This window comes from Ambystoma mexicanum, chromosome 8 (genome assembly GCF_040938575.1).
Source record: "Ambystoma mexicanum isolate Mex_15411 chromosome 8, UKY_AmexF1_1, whole genome shotgun sequence".
Taxonomy (NCBI): domain Eukaryota; kingdom Metazoa; phylum Chordata; class Amphibia; order Caudata; family Ambystomatidae; genus Ambystoma; species Ambystoma mexicanum.
In genome coordinates, this window is record NC_090929.1 from 731,659,393 (window position 1) to 731,675,534 (window position 16,142).

General features: G+C 46.7%; 41 non-coding genes and 5 pseudogenes across 41 annotated transcripts; all 46 read left to right on the forward strand.

Annotated features, from left to right (window-relative positions):
• Positions 1-45: 45 nt before the first annotated feature.
• Positions 46-164, forward strand: LOC138476458 (5S ribosomal RNA). Its single transcript, XR_011270506.1, has one exon. It is a non-coding gene; the product is annotated as a 5S ribosomal RNA (ribosomal RNA).
• Positions 165-270: 106 nt separating this feature from the next.
• LOC138476459 (5S ribosomal RNA) lies at positions 271-389 on the forward strand. Its single transcript, XR_011270507.1, has one exon. It is a non-coding gene; the product is annotated as a 5S ribosomal RNA (ribosomal RNA).
• A 656-nt stretch (positions 390-1,045) lies between these two features.
• LOC138478139 (5S ribosomal RNA) lies at positions 1,046-1,164 on the forward strand. The gene has a single exon (XR_011272034.1). It is a non-coding gene; the product is annotated as a 5S ribosomal RNA (ribosomal RNA).
• A 106-nt stretch (positions 1,165-1,270) lies between these two features.
• On the forward strand, positions 1,271-1,389 carry LOC138478756 (5S ribosomal RNA). Its single transcript, XR_011272594.1, has one exon. It is a non-coding gene; the product is annotated as a 5S ribosomal RNA (ribosomal RNA).
• Positions 1,390-1,852: 463 nt separating this feature from the next.
• LOC138478477 (5S ribosomal RNA) lies at positions 1,853-1,971 on the forward strand. Its single transcript, XR_011272341.1, has one exon. It is a non-coding gene; the product is annotated as a 5S ribosomal RNA (ribosomal RNA).
• Positions 1,972-2,077: 106 nt separating this feature from the next.
• LOC138476461 (5S ribosomal RNA) lies at positions 2,078-2,196 on the forward strand. The gene has a single exon (XR_011270509.1). It is a non-coding gene; the product is annotated as a 5S ribosomal RNA (ribosomal RNA).
• Positions 2,197-2,302: 106 nt separating this feature from the next.
• Positions 2,303-2,418, forward strand: LOC138473913 (5S ribosomal RNA; annotated as a pseudogene).
• Positions 2,419-2,524: 106 nt separating this feature from the next.
• Positions 2,525-2,643, forward strand: LOC138476462 (5S ribosomal RNA). Its single transcript, XR_011270510.1, has one exon. It is a non-coding gene; the product is annotated as a 5S ribosomal RNA (ribosomal RNA).
• Positions 2,644-2,749: 106 nt separating this feature from the next.
• LOC138478912 (5S ribosomal RNA) lies at positions 2,750-2,868 on the forward strand. Its single transcript, XR_011272735.1, has one exon. It is a non-coding gene; the product is annotated as a 5S ribosomal RNA (ribosomal RNA).
• Positions 2,869-3,332: 464 nt separating this feature from the next.
• Positions 3,333-3,448, forward strand: LOC138474095 (5S ribosomal RNA; annotated as a pseudogene).
• A 106-nt stretch (positions 3,449-3,554) lies between these two features.
• On the forward strand, positions 3,555-3,673 carry LOC138478478 (5S ribosomal RNA). The gene has a single exon (XR_011272342.1). It is a non-coding gene; the product is annotated as a 5S ribosomal RNA (ribosomal RNA).
• A 106-nt stretch (positions 3,674-3,779) lies between these two features.
• On the forward strand, positions 3,780-3,898 carry LOC138476463 (5S ribosomal RNA). Its single transcript, XR_011270511.1, has one exon. It is a non-coding gene; the product is annotated as a 5S ribosomal RNA (ribosomal RNA).
• Positions 3,899-4,362: 464 nt separating this feature from the next.
• On the forward strand, positions 4,363-4,478 carry LOC138474096 (5S ribosomal RNA; annotated as a pseudogene).
• A 106-nt stretch (positions 4,479-4,584) lies between these two features.
• On the forward strand, positions 4,585-4,703 carry LOC138478874 (5S ribosomal RNA). The gene has a single exon (XR_011272700.1). It is a non-coding gene; the product is annotated as a 5S ribosomal RNA (ribosomal RNA).
• A 106-nt stretch (positions 4,704-4,809) lies between these two features.
• Positions 4,810-4,928, forward strand: LOC138476464 (5S ribosomal RNA). The gene has a single exon (XR_011270512.1). It is a non-coding gene; the product is annotated as a 5S ribosomal RNA (ribosomal RNA).
• A 463-nt stretch (positions 4,929-5,391) lies between these two features.
• On the forward strand, positions 5,392-5,507 carry LOC138474098 (5S ribosomal RNA; annotated as a pseudogene).
• A 106-nt stretch (positions 5,508-5,613) lies between these two features.
• Positions 5,614-5,732, forward strand: LOC138476465 (5S ribosomal RNA). The gene has a single exon (XR_011270513.1). It is a non-coding gene; the product is annotated as a 5S ribosomal RNA (ribosomal RNA).
• Positions 5,733-5,838: 106 nt separating this feature from the next.
• LOC138476467 (5S ribosomal RNA) lies at positions 5,839-5,957 on the forward strand. The gene has a single exon (XR_011270515.1). It is a non-coding gene; the product is annotated as a 5S ribosomal RNA (ribosomal RNA).
• Positions 5,958-6,623: 666 nt separating this feature from the next.
• LOC138478140 (5S ribosomal RNA) lies at positions 6,624-6,742 on the forward strand. Its single transcript, XR_011272035.1, has one exon. It is a non-coding gene; the product is annotated as a 5S ribosomal RNA (ribosomal RNA).
• A 106-nt stretch (positions 6,743-6,848) lies between these two features.
• LOC138478757 (5S ribosomal RNA) lies at positions 6,849-6,967 on the forward strand. Its single transcript, XR_011272595.1, has one exon. It is a non-coding gene; the product is annotated as a 5S ribosomal RNA (ribosomal RNA).
• Positions 6,968-7,430: 463 nt separating this feature from the next.
• On the forward strand, positions 7,431-7,549 carry LOC138478479 (5S ribosomal RNA). Its single transcript, XR_011272343.1, has one exon. It is a non-coding gene; the product is annotated as a 5S ribosomal RNA (ribosomal RNA).
• Positions 7,550-7,655: 106 nt separating this feature from the next.
• Positions 7,656-7,774, forward strand: LOC138476469 (5S ribosomal RNA). Its single transcript, XR_011270516.1, has one exon. It is a non-coding gene; the product is annotated as a 5S ribosomal RNA (ribosomal RNA).
• Positions 7,775-8,238: 464 nt separating this feature from the next.
• LOC138476470 (5S ribosomal RNA) lies at positions 8,239-8,357 on the forward strand. Its single transcript, XR_011270517.1, has one exon. It is a non-coding gene; the product is annotated as a 5S ribosomal RNA (ribosomal RNA).
• Positions 8,358-8,463: 106 nt separating this feature from the next.
• On the forward strand, positions 8,464-8,582 carry LOC138476471 (5S ribosomal RNA). The gene has a single exon (XR_011270518.1). It is a non-coding gene; the product is annotated as a 5S ribosomal RNA (ribosomal RNA).
• Positions 8,583-8,688: 106 nt separating this feature from the next.
• Positions 8,689-8,807, forward strand: LOC138476472 (5S ribosomal RNA). Its single transcript, XR_011270519.1, has one exon. It is a non-coding gene; the product is annotated as a 5S ribosomal RNA (ribosomal RNA).
• A 106-nt stretch (positions 8,808-8,913) lies between these two features.
• LOC138480045 (5S ribosomal RNA) lies at positions 8,914-9,032 on the forward strand. The gene has a single exon (XR_011273764.1). It is a non-coding gene; the product is annotated as a 5S ribosomal RNA (ribosomal RNA).
• Positions 9,033-9,138: 106 nt separating this feature from the next.
• On the forward strand, positions 9,139-9,257 carry LOC138479613 (5S ribosomal RNA). The gene has a single exon (XR_011273372.1). It is a non-coding gene; the product is annotated as a 5S ribosomal RNA (ribosomal RNA).
• Positions 9,258-9,913: 656 nt separating this feature from the next.
• LOC138478143 (5S ribosomal RNA) lies at positions 9,914-10,032 on the forward strand. The gene has a single exon (XR_011272037.1). It is a non-coding gene; the product is annotated as a 5S ribosomal RNA (ribosomal RNA).
• A 106-nt stretch (positions 10,033-10,138) lies between these two features.
• Positions 10,139-10,257, forward strand: LOC138478758 (5S ribosomal RNA). Its single transcript, XR_011272596.1, has one exon. It is a non-coding gene; the product is annotated as a 5S ribosomal RNA (ribosomal RNA).
• Positions 10,258-10,720: 463 nt separating this feature from the next.
• On the forward strand, positions 10,721-10,839 carry LOC138478480 (5S ribosomal RNA). Its single transcript, XR_011272344.1, has one exon. It is a non-coding gene; the product is annotated as a 5S ribosomal RNA (ribosomal RNA).
• Positions 10,840-10,945: 106 nt separating this feature from the next.
• LOC138476473 (5S ribosomal RNA) lies at positions 10,946-11,064 on the forward strand. Its single transcript, XR_011270520.1, has one exon. It is a non-coding gene; the product is annotated as a 5S ribosomal RNA (ribosomal RNA).
• Positions 11,065-11,528: 464 nt separating this feature from the next.
• LOC138476474 (5S ribosomal RNA) lies at positions 11,529-11,647 on the forward strand. Its single transcript, XR_011270521.1, has one exon. It is a non-coding gene; the product is annotated as a 5S ribosomal RNA (ribosomal RNA).
• Positions 11,648-11,753: 106 nt separating this feature from the next.
• LOC138476475 (5S ribosomal RNA) lies at positions 11,754-11,872 on the forward strand. Its single transcript, XR_011270522.1, has one exon. It is a non-coding gene; the product is annotated as a 5S ribosomal RNA (ribosomal RNA).
• Positions 11,873-11,978: 106 nt separating this feature from the next.
• LOC138476476 (5S ribosomal RNA) lies at positions 11,979-12,097 on the forward strand. The gene has a single exon (XR_011270523.1). It is a non-coding gene; the product is annotated as a 5S ribosomal RNA (ribosomal RNA).
• A 106-nt stretch (positions 12,098-12,203) lies between these two features.
• LOC138480046 (5S ribosomal RNA) lies at positions 12,204-12,322 on the forward strand. Its single transcript, XR_011273765.1, has one exon. It is a non-coding gene; the product is annotated as a 5S ribosomal RNA (ribosomal RNA).
• A 106-nt stretch (positions 12,323-12,428) lies between these two features.
• On the forward strand, positions 12,429-12,547 carry LOC138478839 (5S ribosomal RNA). Its single transcript, XR_011272668.1, has one exon. It is a non-coding gene; the product is annotated as a 5S ribosomal RNA (ribosomal RNA).
• A 464-nt stretch (positions 12,548-13,011) lies between these two features.
• Positions 13,012-13,130, forward strand: LOC138476477 (5S ribosomal RNA). The gene has a single exon (XR_011270524.1). It is a non-coding gene; the product is annotated as a 5S ribosomal RNA (ribosomal RNA).
• Positions 13,131-13,236: 106 nt separating this feature from the next.
• Positions 13,237-13,345, forward strand: LOC138474570 (5S ribosomal RNA; annotated as a pseudogene).
• A 106-nt stretch (positions 13,346-13,451) lies between these two features.
• Positions 13,452-13,570, forward strand: LOC138476480 (5S ribosomal RNA). The gene has a single exon (XR_011270526.1). It is a non-coding gene; the product is annotated as a 5S ribosomal RNA (ribosomal RNA).
• A 106-nt stretch (positions 13,571-13,676) lies between these two features.
• LOC138476481 (5S ribosomal RNA) lies at positions 13,677-13,795 on the forward strand. The gene has a single exon (XR_011270527.1). It is a non-coding gene; the product is annotated as a 5S ribosomal RNA (ribosomal RNA).
• A 464-nt stretch (positions 13,796-14,259) lies between these two features.
• On the forward strand, positions 14,260-14,378 carry LOC138478481 (5S ribosomal RNA). The gene has a single exon (XR_011272345.1). It is a non-coding gene; the product is annotated as a 5S ribosomal RNA (ribosomal RNA).
• Positions 14,379-14,484: 106 nt separating this feature from the next.
• LOC138476482 (5S ribosomal RNA) lies at positions 14,485-14,603 on the forward strand. Its single transcript, XR_011270528.1, has one exon. It is a non-coding gene; the product is annotated as a 5S ribosomal RNA (ribosomal RNA).
• A 464-nt stretch (positions 14,604-15,067) lies between these two features.
• On the forward strand, positions 15,068-15,186 carry LOC138476483 (5S ribosomal RNA). The gene has a single exon (XR_011270529.1). It is a non-coding gene; the product is annotated as a 5S ribosomal RNA (ribosomal RNA).
• Positions 15,187-15,292: 106 nt separating this feature from the next.
• Positions 15,293-15,411, forward strand: LOC138476484 (5S ribosomal RNA). Its single transcript, XR_011270530.1, has one exon. It is a non-coding gene; the product is annotated as a 5S ribosomal RNA (ribosomal RNA).
• A 106-nt stretch (positions 15,412-15,517) lies between these two features.
• On the forward strand, positions 15,518-15,636 carry LOC138480047 (5S ribosomal RNA). Its single transcript, XR_011273766.1, has one exon. It is a non-coding gene; the product is annotated as a 5S ribosomal RNA (ribosomal RNA).
• A 106-nt stretch (positions 15,637-15,742) lies between these two features.
• Positions 15,743-15,861, forward strand: LOC138476485 (5S ribosomal RNA). Its single transcript, XR_011270531.1, has one exon. It is a non-coding gene; the product is annotated as a 5S ribosomal RNA (ribosomal RNA).
• The last annotated feature ends 281 nt before the right edge of the window (positions 15,862-16,142 follow it).

Here is a 16,142-nt window from a genome sequence, read left to right on the forward strand (position 1 = left end):
CTAGCCGACTAGATGCTTAAAAGTACAAACCTCACTAGGACCAGAGCCTACGGCCACACCACACTGAATGCGCCCGATCTCGTCTGATCTCGGAAGCTAAGCAGTGTCGGGCCTAGTTAGTACCTGGATGGGAGACCGCCTGGGAATACCAGGTGCTGTAGGCTTTTTTGTGCTCCAAGTTCAGGAAGTGAGCCATTTCTCAATTGCCTTTCAAAACTGCAAGGTCTAGCCGACTAGATGCTTAAAAGTACAAAACTCACTAGGCCCTGAGCCTACGGCCACACCACACTGAATGCGCCCGATCTCGTCTGATCTCGGAAGCTAAGCAGTGTCGGGCCTAGTTAGTACCTGGATGGGAGACCGCCTGGGAATACCAGGTGCTGTAGGCTATTTTGTGCTCCATGATTAGTAATTGCACAACTTCTCAATTACTTTTCAAATTTGGTATGTTTCCAAAATAATTTTATCCCGTTTTATAGCGGAAATGTTGGACAACATTATGAGGGCTGGAGCTACCTATTTACATATAATTAGCATACAGGTAGTGTGTTCATGGGTAATAAATCGACTTTCACATGTAATGCAGTACAGAGAATATTGAGTCCTTCAAGAGGCATGAAAGAAAGCCGTTATTGTGTTGATTGTTCTCTCCACCTCCCTGCAACAGAAACAGGATGGATGGATTAAAGTTATCCTACCAGACATAGGAGTCCTGAATGGGCCCACCAGTCTTATATATCTCGCCTGATCGAGCGCTGATCGAGCGATGAGCGTGGTATCATGTTGCAAGTGGCTGCATGGCTTAGCTTACTAAATGCAAATGCATAAGAGTAATATTCTTAGCATTTCTAGAGCCTACGGCCACACCACACTAAGCAGTGTCGGGCCTAGTTAGTACCTGGATGGGAGACCGCCTGGGAATACCAGGTGCTGTAGGCTTTTTTGTGCTCCAAGTTCAGGAAGTGAGCCATTTCTCAATTGCCTTTCAAAACTGCAAGGTCTAGCCGACTAGATGCTTAAAAGTACAAAACTCACTAGGACCAGAGCCTACGGCCACACCACACTGAATCCGCCCGATCTCGTCTGATCTCGGAAGCTAAGCAGTGTCGGGCCTAGTTAGTACCTGGATGGGAGACCGCCTGGGAATACCAGGTGCTGTAGGCTTTTTTGTGCTCCAAGTTCAGGAAGTGAGCCATTTCTCAATTGCCTTTCAAAACTGCAAGGTCTAGCCGACTAGATGCTTAAAAGTACAAAACTCACTAGGCCCAGAGCCTACGGCCACACCACACTGAATGCGCCCGATCTCGTCTGATCTCGGAAGCTAAGCACTGTCGGGCCTAGTTAGTACCTGGATGGGAGACCGCCTGGGAATACCAGGTGCTGTAGGCTATTTTGTGCTCCATGATTAGTAATTGCACAACTTCTCAATTACTTTTCAAATTTGGTATGTTTCCAAAATAATTTTATCCCGTTTTATAGCGGAAATGTTGGACAACATTATGAGGGCTGGAGCTACCTATTTACATATAATTAGCATACAGGTAGTGTGTTCATGGGTAATAAATCGACTTTCACATGTAATGCAGTACAGAGAATATTGAGTCCTTCAAGAGGCATGAAAGAAAGCCGTTATTGTGTTGATTGTTCTCTCCACCTCCCTGCAACAGAAACAGGATGGATGGATTAAAGTTATCCTACCAGACATAGGAGTCCTGAATGGGCCCACCAGTCTTATATATCTCGCCTGATCGAGCCTGATCGAGCGATGAGCGTGGTATCATGTTGCAAGTGGCTGCATGGCTTAGCTTACTAAATGCAAATGCATAAGAGTAATATTCTTAGCATTTCTAGAGCCTACGGCCACACCACACTGAATGCGCCCGATCTCGTCTGATCTCGGAAGCTAAGCAGTGTCGGGCCTAGTTAGTACCTGGATGGGAGACTGCCTGGGAATACCAGGTGCTGTAGGCTTTTTTGTGCTCCAAGTTCAGGAAGTGAGCCATTTCTCAATTGCCTTTCAAAACTGCAAGGTCTAGCCGACTAGATGCTTAAAAGTACAAAACTCACTAGGCCCAGAGCCTACGGCCACACCACACTGAATGCGCCCGATCTCGTCTGATCTCGGAAGCTAAGCAGTGTCGGGCCTAGTTAGTACCTGGATGGGAGACCGCCTGGGAATACCAGGTGCTGTAGGCTTTTTTGTGCTCCAAGTTCAGGAAGTGAGCCATTTCTCAATTGCCTTTCAAAACTGCAAGGTCTAGCCGACTAGATGCTTAAAAGTACAAAACTCACTAGGACCAGAGCCTATGGCCACACCACACTGAATGCGCCCGATCTCGTCTGATCTCGGAAGCTCAGTGTCGGGCCTAGTTAGTACCTGGATGGGAGACCGCCTGGGAATACCAGGTGCTGTAGGCTTTTTTGTGCTCCAAGTTCAGGAAGTGAGCCATTTCTCAATTGCCTTTCAAAACTGCAAGGTCTAGCCGACTAGATGCTTAAAAGTACAAAACTCACTAGGCCCAGAGCCTACGGCCACACCACACTGAATGCGCCCGATCTCGTCTGATCTCGGAAGCTAAGCAGTGTCGGGCCTAGTTAGTACCTGGATGGGAGACCGCCTGGGAATACCAGGTGCTGTAGGCTTTTTTGTGCTCCAAGTTCAGGAAGTGAGCCATTTCTCAATTGCCTTTCAAAACTGCAAGGTCTAGCCGACTAGATGCTTAAAAGTACAAAACTCACTAGGCCCTGAGCCTACGGCCACACCACACTGAATGCGCCCGATCTCGTCTGATCTCGGAAGCTAAGCAGTGTCAGGCCTAGTTAGTACCTGGATGGGAGACCGCCTGGGAATACCAGGTGCTGTAGGCTATTTTGTGCTCCATGATTAGTAATTGCACAACTTCTCAATTACTTTTCAAATTTGGTATGTTTCCAAAATAATTTTATCCCGTTTTATAGCGGAAATGTTGGACAACATTATGAGGGCTGGAGCTACCTATTTACATATAATTAGCATACAGGTAGTGTGTTCATGGGTAATAAATCGACTTTCACATGTAATGCAGTACAGAGAATATTGAGTCCTTCAAGAGGCATGAAAGAAAGCCGTTATTGTGTTGATTGTTCTCTCCACCTCCCTGCAACAGAAACAGGATGGATGGATTAAAGTTATCCTACCAGACATAGGAGTCCTGAATGGGCCCACCAGTCTTATATATCTCGCCTGATCGAGCGCTGATCGAGCGATGAGCGTGGTATCATGTTGCAAGTGGCTGCATGGCTTAGCTTACTAAATGCAAATGCATAAGAGTAATATTCTTAGCATTACTAGAGCCTACGGCCACACCAGACTGAATGCGCCCGATCTCGTCTGATCTCGGAAGCTCAGTGTCGGGCCTAGTTAGTACCTGGATGGGAGACCGCCTGGGAATACCAGGTGCTGTAGGCTTTTTTGTGCTCCAAGTTCAGGAAGTGAGCCATTTCTCAATTGCCTTTCAAAACTGCAAGGTCTAGCCGACTAGATGCTTAAAAGTACAAAACTCACTAGGCCCAGAGCCTACGGCCACACCACACTGAATGCGCCCGATCTCGTCTGATCTCGGAAGCTAAGCAGTGTCGGGCCTAGTTAGTACCTGGATGGGAGACTGCCTGGGAATACCAGGTGCTGTAGGCTTTTTTGTGCTCCAAGTTCAGGAAGTGAGCCATTTCTCAATTGCCTTTCAAAACTGCAAGGTCTAGCCGACTAGATGCTTAAAAGTACAAAACTCACTAGGCCCAGAGCCTACGGCCACACCACACTGAATGCGCCCGATCTCGTCTGATCTCGGAAGCTAAGCAGTGTCGGGCCTAGTTAGTACCTGGATGGGAGACCGCCTGGGAATACCAGGTGCTGTAGGCTATTTTGTGCTCCATGATTAGTAATTGCGCAACTTCTCAGTTACTTTTCAAATTTGGTATGTTTCCAAAATAATTTTATCCCGTTTTATAGCGGAAATGTTGGACAACATTATGAGGGCTGGAGCTACCTATTTACATATAATTAGCATACAGGTAGTGTGTTCATGGGTAATAAATCGACTTTCACATGTAATGCAGTACAGAGAATATTGAGTCCTTCAAGAGGCATGAAAGAAAGCCGTTATTGTGTTGATTGTTCTCTCCACCTCCCTGCAACAGAAACAGGATGGATGGATTAAAGTTATCCTACCAGACATAGGAGTCCTGAATGGGCCCACCAGTCTTATATATCTCGCCTGATCGAGCGCTGATCGAGCGATGAGCGTGGTATCATGTTGCAAGTGGCTGCATGGCTTAGCTTACTAAATGCAAATGCATAAGAGTAATATTCTTAGCATTACTAGAGCCTACGGCCACACCAGACTGAATGCGCCCGATCTCGTCTGATCTCGGAAGCTCAGTGTCGGGCCTAGTTAGTACCTGGATGGGAGACCGCCTGGGAATACCAGGTGCTGTAGGCTTTTTTGTGCTCCAAGTTCAGGAAGTGAGCCATTTCTCAATTGCCTTTCAAAACTGCAAGGTCTAGCCGACTAGATGCTTAAAAGTACAAAACTCACTAGGCTCAGAGCCTACGTCCACACCACACTGAATGCGCCCGATCTCGTCTGATCTCGGAAGCTAAGCAGTGTCGGGCCTAGTTAGTACCTGGATGGGAGACCGCCTGGGAATACCAGGTGCTGTAGGCTTTTTTGTGCTCCAAGTTCAGGAAGTGAGCCATTTCTCAATTGCCTTTCAAAACTGCAAGGTCTAGCCGACTAGATGCTTAAAAGTACAAAACTCACTAGGACCAGAGCCTACGGCCACACCACACTGAATGCGCCCGATCTCGTCTGATCTCGGAAGCTAAGCAGTGTCGGGCCTAGTTAGTACCTGGATGGGAGACCGCCTGGGAATACCAGGTGCTGTAGGCTATTTTGTGCTCCATGATTAGTAATTGCACAACTTCTCAATTACTTTTCAAATTTGGTATGTTTCCAAAATAATTTTATCCCGTTTTATAGCGGAAATGTTGGACAACATTATGAGGGCTGGAGCTACCTATTTACATATAATTAGCATACAGGTAGTGTGTTCATGGGTAATAAATCGACTTTCACATGTAATGCAGTACAGAGAATATTGAGTCCTTCAAGAGGCATGAAAGAAAGCCGTTATTGTGTTGATTGTTCTCTCCATCTCCCTGCAACAGAAACAGGATGGATGGATTAAAGTTATCCTACCAGACATAGGAGTCCTGAATGGGCCCACCAGTCTTATATATCTCGCCTGATCGAGCCTGATCGAGCGATGAGCGTGGTATCATGTTGCAAGTGGCTGCATGGCTTAGCTTACTAAATGCAAATGCATAAGAGTAATATTCTTAGCATTACTAGAGCCTACGGCCACACCAGACTGAATGCGCCCGATCTCGTCTGATCTCGGAAGCTCAGTGTCGGGCCTAGTTAGTACCTGGATGGGAGACCGCCTGGGAATACCAGGTGCTGTAGGCTTTTTTGTGCTCCAAGTTCAGGAAGTGAGCCATTTCTCAATTGCCTTTCAAAACTGCAAGGTCTAGCCGACTAGATGCTTAAAAGTACAAAACTCACTAGGCTCAGAGCCTACGGCCACACCACACTGAATGCGCCCGATCTCGTCTGATCTCGGAAGCTAAGCAGTGTCGGGCCTAGTTAGTACCTGGATGGGAGACCGCCTGGGAATACCAGGTGCTGTAGGCTTTTTTGTGCTCCAAGTTCAGGAAGTGAGCCATTTCTCAATTGCCTTTCAAAACTGCAAGGTCTAGCCGACTAGATGCTTAAAAGTACAAAACTCACTAGGACCAGAGCCTACGGCCACACCACACTGAATGCGCCCGATCTCGTCTGATCTCGGAAGCTAAGCAGTGTCGGGCCTAGTTAGTACCTGGATGGGAGACCGCCTGGGAATACCAGGTGCTGTAGGCTATTTTGTGCTCCATGATTAGTAATTGCACAACTTCTCAATTACTTTTCAAATTTGGTATGTTTCCAAAATAATTTTATCCCGTTTTATAGCGGAAATGTTGGACAACATTATGAGGGCTGGAGCTACCTATTTACATATAATTAGCATACAGGTAGTGTGTTCATGGGTAATAAATCGACTTTCACATGTAATGCAGTACAGAGAATATTGAGTCCTTCAAGAGGCATGAAAGAAAGCCGTTATTGTGTTGATTGTTCTCTCCATCTCCCTGCAACAGAAACAGGATGGATGGATTAAAGTTATCCTACCAGACATAGGAGTCCTGAATGGGCCCACCAGTCTTATATATCTCGCCTGATCGAGCCTGATCGAGCGCTGATCGAGCGATGAGCGTGGTATCATGTTGCAAGTGGCTGCATGGCTTAGCTTACTAAATGCAAATGCATAAGAGTAATATTCTTAGCATTTCTAGAGCCTACGGCCACACCACACTAAGCAGTGTCGGGCCTAGTTAGTACCTGGATGGGAGACCGCCTGGGAATACCAGGTGCTGTAGGCTTTTTTGTGCTCCAAGTTCAGGAAGTGAGCCATTTCTCAATTGCCTTTCAAAACTGCAAGGTCTAGCCGACTAGATGCTTAAAAGTACAAAACTCACTAGGACCAGAGCCTACGGCCACACCACACTGAATCCGCCCGATCTCGTCTGATCTCGGAAGCTAAGCAGTGTCGGGCCTAGTTAGTACCTGGATGGGAGACCGCCTGGGAATACCAGGTGCTGTAGGCTTTTTTGTGCTCCAAGTTCAGGAAGTGAGCCATTTCTCAATTGCCTTTCAAAACTGCAAGGTCTAGCCGACTAGATGCTTAAAAGTACAAAACTCACTAGGCCCAGAGCCTACGGCCACACCACACTGAATGCGCCCGATCTCGTCTGATCTCGGAAGCTAAGCACTGTCGGGCCTAGTTAGTACCTGGATGGGAGACCGCCTGGGAATACCAGGTGCTGTAGGCTATTTTGTGCTCCATGATTAGTAATTGCACAACTTCTCAATTACTTTTCAAATTTGGTATGTTTCCAAAATAATTTTATCCCGTTTTATAGCGGAAATGTTGGACAACATTATGAGGGCTGGAGCTACCTATTTACATATAATTAGCATACAGGTAGTGTGTTCATGGGTAATAAATCGACTTTCACATGTAATGCAGTACAGAGAATATTGAGTCCTTCAAGAGGCATGAAAGAAAGCCGTTATTGTGTTGATTGTTCTCTCCACCTCCCTGCAACAGAAACAGGATGGATGGATTAAAGTTATCCTACCAGACATAGGAGTCCTGAATGGGCCCACCAGTCTTATATATCTCGCCTGATCGAGCCTGATCGAGCGATGAGCGTGGTATCATGTTGCAAGTGGCTGCATGGCTTAGCTTACTAAATGCAAATGCATAAGAGTAATATTCTTAGCATTTCTAGAGCCTACGGCCACACCACACTGAATGCGCCCGATCTCGTCTGATCTCGGAAGCTAAGCAGTGTCGGGCCTAGTTAGTACCTGGATGGGAGACTGCCTGGGAATACCAGGTGCTGTAGGCTTTTTTGTGCTCCAAGTTCAGGAAGTGAGCCATTTCTCAATTGCCTTTCAAAACTGCAAGGTCTAGCCGACTAGATGCTTAAAAGTACAAAACTCACTAGGCCCAGAGCCTACGGCCACACCACACTGAATGCGCCCGATCTCGTCTGATCTCGGAAGCTAAGCAGTGTCGGGCCTAGTTAGTACCTGGATGGGAGACCGCCTGGGAATACCAGGTGCTGTAGGCTATTTTGTGCTCCATGATTAGTAATTGCGCAACTTCTCAATTACTTTTCAAATTTGGTATGTTTCCAAAATAATTTTATCCCGTTTTATAGCGGAAATGTTGGACAACATTATGAGGGCTGGAGCTACCTATTTACATATAATTAGCATACAGGTAGTGTGTTCATGGGTAATAAATCGACTTTCACATGTAATGCAGTACAGAGAATATTGAGTCCTTCAAGAGGCATGAAAGAAAGCCGTTATTGTGTTGATTGTTCTCTCCACCTCCCTGCAACAGAAACAGGATGGATGGATTAAAGTTATCCTACCAGACATGGGAGTCCTGAATGGGCCCACCAGTCTTATATATCTCGCCTGATCAAGCGCTGATCGAGCGATGAGCGTGGTATCATGTTGCAAGTGGCTGCATGGCTTAGCTTACTAAATGCAAATGCATAAGAGTAATATTCTTAGCATTTCTAGAGCCTACGGCCACACCACACTGAATGCGCCCGATCTCGTCTGATCTCGGAAGCTAAGCAGTGTCGGGCCTAGTTAGTACCTGGATGGGAGACCGCCTGGGAATACCAGGTGCTGTAGGCTTTTTTGTGCTCCAAGTTCAGGAAGTGAGCCATTTCTCAATTGCCTTTCAAAACTGCAAGGTCTAGCCGACTAGATGCTTAAAAGTACAAAACTCACTAGGCCCAGAGCCTACGGCCACACCACACTGAATGCGCCCGATCTCGTCTGATCTCGGAAGCTAAGCAGTGTCGGGCCTAGTTAGTACCTGGATGGGAGACCGCCTGGGAATACCAGGTGCTGTAGGCTTTTTTGTGCTCCAAGTTCAGGAAGTGAGCCATTTCTCAATTGCCTTTCAAAACTGCAAGGTCTAGCCGACTAGATGCTTAAAAGTACAAAACTCACTAGGCCCAGAGCCTACGGCCACACCACACTGAATGCGCCCGATCTCGTCTGATCTCGGAAGCTAAGCAGTGTCGGGCCTAGTTAGTACCTGGATGGGAGACCGCCTGGGAATACCAGGTGCTGTAGGCTTTTTTGTGCTCCAAGTTCAGGAAGTGAGCCATTTCTCAATTGCCTTTCAAAACTGCAAGGTCTAGCCGACTAGATGCTTAAAAGTACAAAACTCACTAGGACCAGAGCCTACGGCCACACCACACTGAATGCGCCCGATCTCGTCTGATCTCAGAAGCTAAGCAGTGTCGGGCCTAGTTAGTACCTGGATGGGAGACTGCCTGGGAATACCAGGTGCTGTAGGCTTTTTTGTGCTCCAAGTTCAGGAAGTGAGCCATTTCTCAATTGCCTTTCAAAACTGCAAGGTCTAGCCGACTAGATGCTTAAAAGTACAAAACTCACTAGGCCCAGAGCCTACGGCCACACCACACTGAATGCGCCCGATCTTGTCTGATCTCGGAAGCTAAACAGTGTCGGGCCTAGTTAGTACCTGGATGGGAGACCGCCTGGGAATACCAGGTGCTGTAGGCTATTTTGTGCTCCATGATTAGTAATTGCACAACTTCTCAATTACTTTTCAAATTTGGTATGTTTCCAAAATAATTTTATCCCGTTTTATAGCGGAAATGTTGGACAACATTATGAGGGCTGGAGCTACCTATTTACATATAATTAGCATACAGGTAGTGTGTTCATGGGTAATAAATCGACTTTCACATGTAATGCAGTACAGAGAATATTGAGTCCTTCAAGAGGCATGAAAGAAAGGCGTTATTGTGTTGATTGTTCTCTCCACCTCCCTGCAACAGAAACAGGATGGATGGATTAAAGTTATCCTACCAGACATAGGAGTCCTGAATGGGCCCACCAGTCTTATATATCTCGCCTGATCGAGCGCTGATCGACCGATGAGCGTGGTATCATGTTGCAAGTGGCTGCATGGCTTAGCTTACTAAATGCAAATGCATAAGAGTAATATTCTTAGCATTTCTAGAGCCTACGGCCACACCACACTAAGCAGTGTCGGGCCTAGTTAGTACCTGGATGGGAGACCGCCTGGGAATACCAGGTGCTGTAGGCTTTTTTGTGCTCCAAGTTCAGGAAGTGAGCCATTTCTCAATTGCCTTTCAAAACTGCAAGGTCTAGCCGACTAGATGCTTAAAAGTACAAAACTCACTAGGACCAGAGCCTACGGCCACACCACACTGAATCCGCCCGATCTCGTCTGATCTCGGAAGCTAAGCAGTGTCGGGCCTAGTTAGTACCTGGATGGGAGACCGCCTGGGAATACCAGGTGCTGTAGGCTTTTTTGTGCTCCAAGTTCAGGAAGTGAGCCATTTCTCAATTGCCTTTCAAAACTGCAAGGTCTAGCCGACTAGATGCTTAAAAGTACAAAACTCACTAGGCCCAGAGCCTACGGCCACACCACACTGAATGCGCCCGATCTCGTCTGATCTCGGAAGCTAAGCACTGTCGGGCCTAGTTAGTACCTGGATGGGAGACCGCCTGGGAATACCAGGTGCTGTAGGCTATTTTGTGCTCCATGATTAGTAATTGCACAACTTCTCAATTACTTTTCAAATTTGGTATGTTTCCAAAATAATTTTATCCCGTTTTATAGCGGAAATGTTGGACAACATTATGAGGGCTGGAGCTACCTATTTACATATAATTAGCATACAGGTAGTGTGTTCATGGGTAATAAATCGACTTTCACATGTAATGCAGTACAGAGAATATTGAGTCCTTCAAGAGGCATGAAAGAAAGCCGTTATTGTGTTGATTGTTCTCTCCACCTCCCTGCAACAGAAACAGGATGGATGGATTAAAGTTATCCTACCAGACATAGGAGTCCTGAATGGGCCCACCAGTCTTATATATCTCGCCTGATCGAGCCTGATCGAGCGATGAGCGTGGTATCATGTTGCAAGTGGCTGCATGGCTTAGCTTACTAAATGCAAATGCATAAGAGTAATATTCTTAGCATTTCTAGAGCCTACGGCCACACCACACTGAATGCGCCCGATCTCGTCTGATCTCGGAAGCTAAGCAGTGTCGGGCCTAGTTAGTACCTGGATGGGAGACTGCCTGGGAATACCAGGTGCTGTAGGCTTTTTTGTGCTCCAAGTTCAGGAAGTGAGCCATTTCTCAATTGCCTTTCAAAACTGCAAGGTCTAGCCGACTAGATGCTTAAAAGTACAAAACTCACTAGGCCCAGAGCCTACGGCCACACCACACTGAATGCGCCCGATCTCGTCTGATCTCGGAAGCTAAGCAGTGTCGGGCCTAGTTAGTACCTGGATGGGAGACCGCCTGGGAATACCAGGTGCTGTAGGCTATTTTGTGCTCCATGATTAGTAATTGCGCAACTTCTCAATTACTTTTCAAATTTGGTATGTTTCCAAAATAATTTTATCCCGTTTTATAGCGGAAATGTTGGACAACATTATGAGGGCTGGAGCTACCTATTTACATATAATTAGCATACAGGTAGTGTGTTCATGGGTAATAAATCGACTTTCACATGTAATGCAGTACAGAGAATATTGAGTCCTTCAAGAGGCATGAAAGAAAGCCGTTATTGTGTTGATTGTTCTCTCCACCTCCCTGCAACAGAAACAGGATGGATGGATTAAAGTTATCCTACCAGACATAGGAGTCCTGAATGGGCCCACCAGTCTTATATATCTCGCCTGATCAAGCGCTGATCGAGCGATGAGCGTGGTATCATGTTGCAAGTGGCTGCATGGCTTAGCTTACTAAATGCAAATGCATAAGAGTAATATTCTTAGCATTTCTAGAGCCTACGGCCACACCACACTGAATGCGCCCGATCTCGTCTGATCTCGGAAGCTAAGCAGTGTCGGGCCTAGTTAGTACCTGGATGGGAGACCGCCTGGGAATACCAGGTGCTGTAGGCTTTTTTGTGCTCCAAGTTCAGGAAGTGAGCCATTTCTCAATTGCCTTTCAAAACTGCAAGGTCTAGCCGACTAGATGCTTAAAAGTACAAAACTCACTAGGCCCAGAGCCTACGGCCACACCACACTGAATGCGCCCGATCTCGTCTGATCTCGGAAGCTAAGCAGTGTCGGGCCTAGTTAGTACCTGGATGGGAGACCGCCTGGGAATACCAGGTGCTGTAGGCTTTTTTGTGCTCCAAGTTCAGGAAGTGAGCCATTTCTCAATTGCCTTTCAAAACTGCAAGGTCTAGCCGACTAGATGCTTAAAAGTACAAAACTCACTAGGCCCAGAGCCTACGGCCACACCACACTGAATGCGCCCGATCTCGTCTGATCTCGGAAGCTAAGCAGTGTCGGGCCTAGTTAGTACCTGGATGGGAGACCGCCTGGGAATACCAGGTGCTGTAGGCTTTTTTGTGCTCCAAGTTCAGGAAGTGAGCCATTTCTCAATTGCCTTTCAAAACTGCAAGGTCTAGCCGACTAGATGCTTAAAAGTACAAAACTCACTAGGACCAGAGCCTACGGCCACACCACACTGAATGCGCCCGATCTCGTCTGATCTCAGAAGCTAAGCAGTGTCGGGCCTAGTTAGTACCTGGATGGGAGACTGCCTGGGAATACCAGGTGCTGTAGGCTTTTTTGTGCTCCAAGTTCAGGAAGTGAGCCATTTCTCAATTGCCTTTCAAAACTGCAAGGTCTAGCCGACTAGATGCTTAAAAGTACAAAACTCACTAGGCCCAGAGCCTACGGCCACACCACACTGAATGCGCCCGATCTTGTCTGATCTCGGAAGCTAAGCAGTGTCGGGCCTAGTTAGTACCTGGATGGGAGACCGCCTGGGAATACCAGGTGCTGTAGGCTATTTTGTGCTCCATGATTAGTAATTGCACAACTTCTCAATTACTTTTCAAATTTGGTATGTTTCCAAAATAATTTTATCCCGTTTTATAGCGGAAATGTTGGACAACATTATGAGGGCTGGAGCTACCTATTTACATATAATTAGCATACAGGTAGTGTGTTCATGGGTAATAAATCGACTTTCACATGTAATGCAGTACAGAGAATATTGAGTCCTTCAAGAGGCATGAAAGAAAGGCGTTATTGTGTTGATTGTTCTCTCCACCTCCCTGCAACAGAAACAGGATGGATGGATTAAAGTTATCCTACCAGACATAGGAGTCCTGAATGGGCCCACCAGTCTTATATATCTCGCCTGATCGAGCGCTGATCGACCGATGAGCGTGGTATCATGTTGCAAGTGGCTGCATGGCTTAGCTTACTAAATGCAAATGCATAAGAGTAATATTCTTAGCATTACTCGAGCCTACGGCCACACCACACTGAATGCGCCCGATCTCGTCTGATCTCGGAAGCTAAGCAGTGTCGGGCCTAGTTAGTACCTGGATGGGAGACCGCCTGGGAATACCAGGTGCTGTAGGCTTTTTTGTGCTCCAAGTTCAGGAAGTGAGCCATTTCTCAATTGCCTTTCAAAACTGAGAGGTCTAGCCGACTAGATGCTTAAAAGTACAAAACTCACTAGGCCCAGAGCCTACGGCCACACCACACTGAATGCGTCTGATCTCGGAAGCTAAGCAGTGTCGGGCCTAGTTAGTACCTGGATGGGAGACCGCCTGGGAATACCAGGTGCTGTAGGCTTTTTTGTGCTCCAAGTTCAGGAAGTGAGCCATTTCTCAATTGCCTTTCAAAACTGCAAGGTCTAGCCGACTAGATGCTTAAAAGTACAAACCTCACTAGGACCAGAGCCTACGGCCACACCACACTGAATGCGCCCGATCTCGTCTGATCTCGGAAGCTAAGCAGTGTCGGGCCTAGTTAGTACCTGGATGGGAGACCGCCTGGGAATACCAGGTGCTGTAGGCTTTTTTGTGCTCCAAGTTCAGGAAGTGAGCCATTTCTCAATTGCCTTTCAAAACTGCAAGGTCTAGCCGACTAGATGCTTAAAAGTACAAAACTCACTAGGCCCTGAGCCTACGGCCACACCACACTGAATGCGCCCGATCTCGTCTGATCTCGGAAGCTAAGCAGTGTCGGGCCTAGTTAGTACCTGGATGGGAGACCGCCTGGGAATACCAGGTGCTGTAGGCTATTTTGTGCTCCATGATTAGTAATTGCACAACTTCTCAATTACTTTTCAAATTTGGTATGTTTCCAAAATAATTTTATCCCGTTTTATAGCGGAAATGTTGGACAACATTATGAGGGCTGGAGCTACCTATTTACATATAATTAGCATACAGGTAGTGTGTTCATGGGTAATAAATCGACTTTCACATGTAATGCAGTACAGAGAATATTGAGTCCTTCAAGAGGCATGAAAGAAAGCCGTTATTGTGTTGATTGTTCTCTCCACCTCCCTGCAACAGAAACAGGATGGATGGATTAAAGTTATCCTACCAGACATAGGAGTCCTGAATGGGCCCACCAGTCTTATATATCTCGCCTGATCGAGCGCTGATCGAGCGATGAGCGTGGTATCATGTTGCAAGTGGCTGCATGGCTTAGCTTACTAAATGCAAATGCATAAGAGTAATATTCTTAGCATTTCTAGAGCCTACGGCCACACCACACTGAATGCGCCCGATCTCGTCTGATCTCGGAAGCTAAGCAGTGTCGGGCCTAGTTAGTACCTGGATGGGAGACTGCCTGGGAATACCAGGTGCTGTAGGCTTTTTTGTGCTCCAAGTTCAGGAAGTGAGCCATTTCTCAATTGCCTTTCAAAACTGCAAGGTCTAGCCGACTAGATGCTTAAAAGTACAAAACTCACTAGGACCAGAGCCTACGGCCACACCACACTGAATGCGCCCGATCTCGTCTGATCTCGGAAGCTAAGCAGTGTCGGGCCTAGTTAGTACCTGGATGGGAGACCGCCTGGGAATACCAGGTGCTGTAGGCTATTTTGTGCTCCATGATTAGTAATTGCGCAACTTCTCAATTACTTTTCAAATTTGGTATGTTTCCAAAATAATTTTATCCCGTTTTATAGCGGAAATGTTGGACAACATTATGAGGGCTGGAGCTACCTATTTACATATAATTAGCATACAGGTAGTGTGTTCATGGGTAATAAATCGACTTTCACATGTAATGCAGTACAGAGAATATTGAGTCCTTCAAGAGGCATGAAAGAAAGCCGTTATTGTGTTGATTGTTCTCTCCACCTCCCTGCAACAGAAACAGGATGGATGGATTAAAGTTATCCTACCAGACATAGGAGTCCTGAATGGGCCCACCAGTCTTATATATCTCGCCTGATCAAGCGCTGATCGAGCGATGAGCGTGGTATCATGTTGCAAGTGGCTGCATGGCTTAGCTTACTAAATGCAAATGCATAAGAGTAATATTCTTAGCATTTCTAGAGCCTACGGCCACACCACACTGAATGCGCCCGATCTCGTCTGATCTCGGAAGCTAAGCAGTGTCGGGCCTAGTTAGTACCTGGATGGGAGACCGCCTGGGAATACCAGGTGCTGTAGGCTTTTTTGTGCTCCAAGTTCAGGAAGTGAGCCATTTCTCAATTGCCTTTCAAAACTGCAAGGTCTAGCCGACTAGATGCTTAAAAGTACAAAACTCACTAGGCCCAGAGCCTACGGCCACACCACACTGAATGCGCCCGATCTCGTCTGATCTCGGAAGCTAAGCAGTGTCGGGCCTAGTTAGTACCTGGATGGGAGACCGCCTGGGAATACCAGGTGCTGTAGGCTTTTTTGTGCTCCAAGTTCAGGAAGTGAGCCATTTCTCAATTGCCTTTCAAAACTGCAAGGTCTAGCCGACTAGATGCTTAAAAGTACAAAACTCACTAGGACCAGAGCCTACGGCCACACCACACTGAATGCGCCCGATCTCGTCTGATCTCAGAAGCTAAGCAGTGTCGGGCCTAGTTAGTACCTGGATGGGAGACTGCCTGGGAATACCAGGTGCTGTAGGCTTTTTTGTGCTCCAAGTTCAGGAAGTGAGCCATTTCTCAATTGCCTTTCAAAACTGCAAGGTCTAGCCGACTAGATGCTTAAAAGTACAAAACTCACTAGGCCCAGAGCCTACGGCCACACCACACTGAATGCGCCCGATCTCGTCTGATCTCGGAAGCTAAGCAGTGTCGGGCCTAGTTAGTACCTGGATGGGAGACCGCCTGGGAATACCAGGTGCTGTAGGCTATTTTGTGCTCCATGATTAGTAATTGCGCAACTTCTCAATTACTTTTCAAATTTGGTATGTTTCCAAAATAATTTTATCCCGTTTTATAGCGGAAATGTTGGACAACATTATGAGGGCTGGAGCTACCTATTTACATATAATTAGCATACAGGTAGTGTGTTCATGGGTAATAAATCGACTTTCACATGTAATGCAGTACAGAGAATATTGAGTCCTTCAAGAGGCATGAAAGAAAGCCGTTATTGTGTTGATTGTTCTCTCCACATCCCTGCAACAGAAA